This window comes from Protomyctophum bolini, assembly GCF_963924005.1.
Source record: "Protomyctophum bolini genome assembly, chromosome: 23".
Lineage (NCBI taxonomy): Eukaryota > Metazoa > Chordata > Actinopteri > Myctophiformes > Myctophidae > Protomyctophum > Protomyctophum bolini.
Genome location: NC_137884.1, coordinates 2,345,229 through 2,350,388, shown reverse-complemented (window position 1 = coordinate 2,350,388; position 5,160 = coordinate 2,345,229). Strand labels below are relative to the sequence as shown.

General features: G+C 42.4%; 2 long non-coding RNA genes across 2 annotated transcripts in view; one reads left to right on the top strand and one right to left on the bottom strand.

Moving 5' to 3' along the window:
• LOC308311100 overlaps positions 1-2,131 on the top strand; it is a 59,952-nt gene extending 57,821 nt beyond the window's left edge. The window contains exons 2-3 of the long non-coding RNA XR_013963588.1: positions 6-1,847; positions 1,919-2,131. This is a non-coding gene — a long non-coding RNA (uncharacterized lncRNA). The remainder of the gene's footprint in view (positions 1-5; positions 1,848-1,918) is intronic.
• The window catches only part of LOC308311099, a 59,847-nt gene extending 57,700 nt beyond the window's left edge, over positions 1-2,147 (bottom strand). The window contains exons 1-2 of the long non-coding RNA XR_013963587.1: positions 2,007-2,147; positions 1,365-1,753 (exon numbers count right to left, since the gene is read on the bottom strand). This is a non-coding gene — a long non-coding RNA (uncharacterized lncRNA). The remainder of the gene's footprint in view (positions 1-1,364; positions 1,754-2,006) is intronic.
• Positions 2,148-5,160: the final 3,013 nt, after the last annotated feature.

Sequence of the window (5,160 nt, the reverse complement as noted above, 5' to 3'; positions counted from 1 at the left end):
TCAAGGCCCTAGCAGGGACCCCCTGAGTCTATACATTTAAGGATGTTTGTTACTGCCTAAACATGTAACCTTGTAATGTTGTGGGTTATAATGTGCTATAAAAGTTACATTGTGCTAAAAGCGTTGCTCATTTCCGGGGGAAACCCTCTCAAAGACCCCATGTTGAGAACCACTGCAGTAGGCTACACAATGCAATCCTCCAGACAATCAAGAGCTCAGCTTCTTTTTTTTTTTTAATGTAAAAAAAAAAGAAAAAAAAAAACATTCATTGACGAGGTTGAAAGAATCACATTCCATCTCTCGCGGCACATGCTTTGATTTGCTAGAGGGGTGCACTGGGTTGGGGTTGGGGGTGGGGGGGTGTATTAAATCAATGGTGGAAGAAGTACTCTGATTATTTACTTAAGTAAAAGTAGCAGTACCACAATGTAGAACACCGTTAAGGTGCGTTCGGACTTGGTTAGAGCGGCGCGATTACGTCCAAAGTTAATGCAAATGCTTTACAAGTAAAAGTCCTCTATTCAAATGGAAAAGTACAAAAGTATTTTTGTCAAACATTCTTTTCCCTAGAACATCTACAGATCTACAAGTACACAAAGTATATATATATAAAAAAAAAAGAATGGTTAATATATGTTTCATAATAATAATCTACAAACGTAAATCTGCAAAGTAACGTTTTCAAATAATTGTATAGTGGAGTAAAAAAAAATAAAGCACAATATTTGCCTCCGAGATGTAGCTGAGTATAAGTATCGAAAGATGGAAGTAATTGTACCTTGAAATTGCACTCAAGTACAGTACTTGAGTAAATGTACTCAGTTATTTTTCCACCACTGCATTTACCGTAATTGATCTGTGTGTTTCTACTCAAAGTAAAAGTCTTGGACAATCACATTCCACAGTTCCTATGACCAAAATATGTGTGTGTGTTGGGGGAGGGGGGGTGGGTGTAATACGCGCTGGTTTAATATCGTTTTTTTTATACTGTGCTTTCGTATTTGCCGTTTTCTTTTTCTTTTTTTTTTTTACAGCTTTGTGATTGTTTTTTTTTAATCCTTTTGTTTCCATGTTTTCACACCCGTTTATCGTGTAAGGGCAGCGCTTCCCAACCTGTGGGCCGGGGACCACCAGTGGGCTCGTCAGGATACTGCAAGTGGGCCCCCAAATAATTGGCAAAAACCCATAAGATAATATAAGATTTAAATGAACACATTCAAAAAACTTTTGAATGTGAAAGCCAAAACGCAATTGATTGATTGATCAGTGAAGTCATATTTTTCTGTAACATTAATTCTGTTTTAGTGACCCCCCCCCCCCCCCCGTGTGGCTAATTGCGGTGTTTATCTATGGAGCACTGAAACAGGAATGCTGTAGGGCCCTAGTCCCTAGAACCCGGGGAATATAGTTTCAAAAACAGCAGCATTTCATCAGAAAACGATATTTATTAACCGTGAAATACATACATAAATATATTTCATTCGCGATGGTAGGGGGGGGGGTGGGGGGGTTACGGTTACGGCACTCGCAAATGCAACTTCAGTTATGTTTAATTGCGTTTAAAAGAAGTCGTCAAATAACACATTCATGTACAATAGCTATTGTGAAAAATGTTTCAGTGCAATGCTATATAAATTTAGTTTAATTGACAAGGTTACTCAATATGACTTAAAATGTGCTCTGAAAATGCACACAGGTGGGCTGTGGTCCAGAGACGGTTGGAAGCCGCTGCTGTAGAGGTAATTAACCCATTCTGACCTGAGATCAGATTCATAACGAGGTTTCCACTGGACACACACTGGTCTGATGAACCCATTCTGACCTGAGATCAGATTCTAAAAATGTCAGTTGTTGTTCGATTTTTCAAAAATAGCAGACCTACAAGCTCGTAGCGCGCCACTCGGTGGCGCGCTATGAGCTTGTAGATCTGCTATTTTTCAATAGCTAAAGCATAACATCATGCTGACACCAAAATGGGTTCCCGTTCAGAATGGGTTAAAAAGCACACACTATAGTTTCCAACTGGATGAATGTTTTGTTTTTATTTTGAGGTTTTCATTTTTAAATTTAGTTTTTTCCAGACATTGTACCGTTAACTCAACAGCAGCAATAAAGACAGTATGGTATTCTCCTCCTTGCTCAAGTGTTTTTCACACCACTATAGGGCCCAGTGCTTCAACGTTGGAGCACCTCACTGGCCCCTTGGCGTGTGCACGCATCCAACTGGGTATAGCCATGGTTCACATGGCGCTCGTAGTTCACGAGCGTCATGGTGCAACTACAGCCTGTTTTACGCGATCGCTACATTTACATTGTAAACGTGTACATAAACATTCAGATTCCAAATATAAAGTACTCGCCACGTGTGCCACGGGTGTTAGGGCCGATTCATACTTCTATTTCACCGCTGTTTCGGCGCTGTAGTGCCGAAATGATTTCGGCTCGTCAGAAACTTTCAGTAGCACCGAAGAGCCGACTTTAGGACGGTACCCGCCCCCCCCGAACCTAAAATGACGTCACATTGTAGGCTCTACAGAGCCGAACCGACTTTTATTCGGCTCTAAAATAGGAGTATGAATCGGCCCTTAGAATTTTGCTGGTACAGCGATTAGCATTGCTGCATCCCACGTTGTTTAATAAAAAGCATTTTTATCCGAGCTGTTATTTTGCCATTGGCTTTCAACTAAATGCTAGGTCGGGAGGAGGGTGGCACTCGGTGTGTTCCATATAGGTACGCTGACCGCCCTGCCAATACAGACTAATAGGCGAGTGCGCTCCCGGTGTGCAACTGTGGATTTCCCAAACGAACCCCGTTTGAGAAAAGTAGCCGGGCCGCTTGGATAAAAAAATTTTCATTAAACAACGCGGGATGCAGCAATGCCAATCGCTGTACCAGCAAACACCCGCGGCACATGTGGCGAGGACTTTATATTTGAAATCGGAATGTTTATATACACGTTTGGACTGTAAATGTAGCGATTGCGGTCGCTTTGGCATGGGATGAACTTTGACCAATAAATCACAATGACCTGGGCACGTGATGTCACGATGACCTGGGGGCTTGCCTGGGGGGAGTGACAGGGATTTGAGTTAGGTGACGTGACAGAGATTGTGGGTTAGGTGTAAAAAATTCAAGGTTTCATATAACTGCGACCTCTGGTCGCAACAATGACCAGTACTATGACCTGCCGAGAGGGGCCTTCACTTAATATAAGTTGTTGAGTAGCCTATAAGTGGTACAGTAGTACTCGTAAGATACATCCCTTGCAAAGCAGAGACTGAATTCAAAACTCAGACTTTGAGATTCAAAAAGTACGAGTTTGCCTTCCAAAAGCATATTGTGTGATTTGTTTTGTGCCTAGCTCCATTCCAGTGTTTCTCAACCTTTCGGGGGTCAGTTCTAGAATGTTTTCACTTTCCGGGGAGTGCAGACGTTGGTCCGACATGCAATGGTCCGGCACTATAGCCATGGTTCATGACTCTCGTATTCATACGAGAGTCATGGCTTAACTGCACCCTGTTTTTGGCGCTCGCTACATTTACAACTTTTACGTATATATAAACATTCGAATTTCAAATATAAAGTACTCATAATTTGTCCCACGGGTGTTAGTTAGTTGCAGCACCAGCGATTAGAATTGCTGCATCCCGTGTTGTTTAATAAAAAGCATTTTTATCCAAGCTGTTATTTTGCCATTGGCTTTCAACTACGCGCCCCTATCGGTCGGGAGGAGGGTGGCACTCGGTGTGTTCGATATAGGTACGCTGACCGCCCTGCCAATACAGACTAATAGGCGAGTGCGCTCCCGGTGTGCAACTGTGGATTTCCCAAACGAACCCCGTTTTAAGAAAAGTAGCCGGGGCGCTCGGATAAAAATGCTTTTTATTAAACAACGCGGGATGCAGCTATTCTAATCGCTGGTGCTGCAACTAACTAACACCCGTGGGACAAATTGTGAGTACCGAATTTTTTTGAAATCCGAATGTTTATATATACGTAAAAGTTGTAAATGTAGCGAGCGCCAAAAACAGGGTGCAGTTAAGTCATGACTGTCATGATAATCATCATGGCAGTCATGTTTCAGGGCTAGTCCGGCACATGCGTGGCTGGTTAAAGGGAAACTTCACCCTTTGTGCAAAACAATATATTTTAATGATGTTTAGAAGATTTAGAACACTTTCCAGGGGGTCTTTATGTGTGTAATATGTGGTTTTTTAGATATTGTAGATTTTAGCAGTGAGCCCAGTGTCTCTGATGTCATGGACACTGCTCACTTACTGGACTACTGTACAGCCCTCCCAGTGCACCAAAGCATTATGGGAATTGTGGTAATTACAATTATGACTAGTGAGAATGCAGTTTTGAATAGGAGAAACGTGGTTTTGGATATAAAACTAATATTACAGATAGGAGGGTGGTTTGATTAAAAGTAAAAATGGCTTCCCATAAGCTTCTATACTACTATGACTATACCTACATATATTTATATTTATTATACCATAACCATTTTAACTCAAATAATTAAAAACAATGTTTTGCATAAAGTGTATGTTTGTTGGTTATTTGTGGGGGATTTGGTGCAAAAAATATTTACAAAATATACACAATTAATTCACGTCATCACGGGCCAGCCACCGCGGTGCACGCTGGACAGGTGTATTTCCTGTTTACATCCGGCATCATTGTAGATAGAAGTTGGGCACGTCGACACTAGTAATACGAGTTAGTAGGCTATGTCTCAAAAACGGATTTCAGATTGGTTTCGAAAACCGGCTCCAAAGCCTAAGAGAAGAGAAGGAGAAGCTATAGCAGCAGCACCGCTGTTATATTGGATGATTCTTGAAGATGATGATCTTCCCGGACCCCTCGGTGTCAGTGGCAGTGCCACCGCTGCCCCCCGCAACAGTAGCCATGCCCCCGCACAGAGACTAATGATGGTCCCGCCACCGAACCACCAACGATGTGGATGATCCACCGGTCCATGGAGCAAAATGCCACCAGCCTAATTCCATTTGAGGATGAGGAGTTGAGGACCCGTTCCACTGGTTCCAGCCATGCAGCAGTCTTCAATTTCCCAGGCCCGGCATTTTGGGACAGAAACACACAAGCGTTCTTTACTTCTTTTCAACCAGCTTCATGGTTTGTGTCGGCTTGGATTA